Source organism: Penaeus monodon, chromosome 23 (genome assembly GCF_015228065.2).
Source record: "Penaeus monodon isolate SGIC_2016 chromosome 23, NSTDA_Pmon_1, whole genome shotgun sequence".
NCBI lineage: Eukaryota > Metazoa > Arthropoda > Malacostraca > Decapoda > Penaeidae > Penaeus > Penaeus monodon.
In genome coordinates this window covers 41,131,800-41,132,418 of record NC_051408.1, presented here as the reverse complement: position 1 = coordinate 41,132,418, position 619 = coordinate 41,131,800, and positions in this window count along the sequence as shown.

Genomic DNA, 619 nt, shown 5'->3' with positions numbered 1-619 from the left:
TACATTTTCCCGGTGATATGAAGTTAAGGCTTTGAGGGGGCTGTTTCTTCGCAATGATCAGTCTTGTGCAAGCCATGTTAGGACGTTACCCAGGAGTGAGTGGGTTTATAGAACCTTTCATATGTCACACTTTTAAATACATGATTACTTATGGTGTATGTGCAGAACAAAAAGCAGTAATGGTTAAGTGATGTATTATATACAAGGGAAAATTTAAGAATTTGATTTCTCTAAATATATAGTTAATATAATTAGGATGAAACTACATTTTGATATGTTGCCAAGGTGTTACATTTTAGTTTCCCTTTAATCTATAACTGGACTTGATATATATTGTATCAAATTGAGGGAAGAAAATATAAAGGCACATAATATTGTGGATAGTACTTCTGAAAATAAAACTGCAAACTCCTATCAAGATGGAATTATGTCACCATTGTGTATCATGGGAAAGTACATTGCAGATAGTTTGTTCAAGAGTATGATATTAACTGCTGGGTGGTTTCATGATACGAAAGCCCTCTCTTCCAGGCTGTATTCGTAGTGGTCTAAGAACCACTGCAAGGGGATCGTGTCGGCATCATAGTGCACGTGGCATGACTGTACATGATTGATTGAT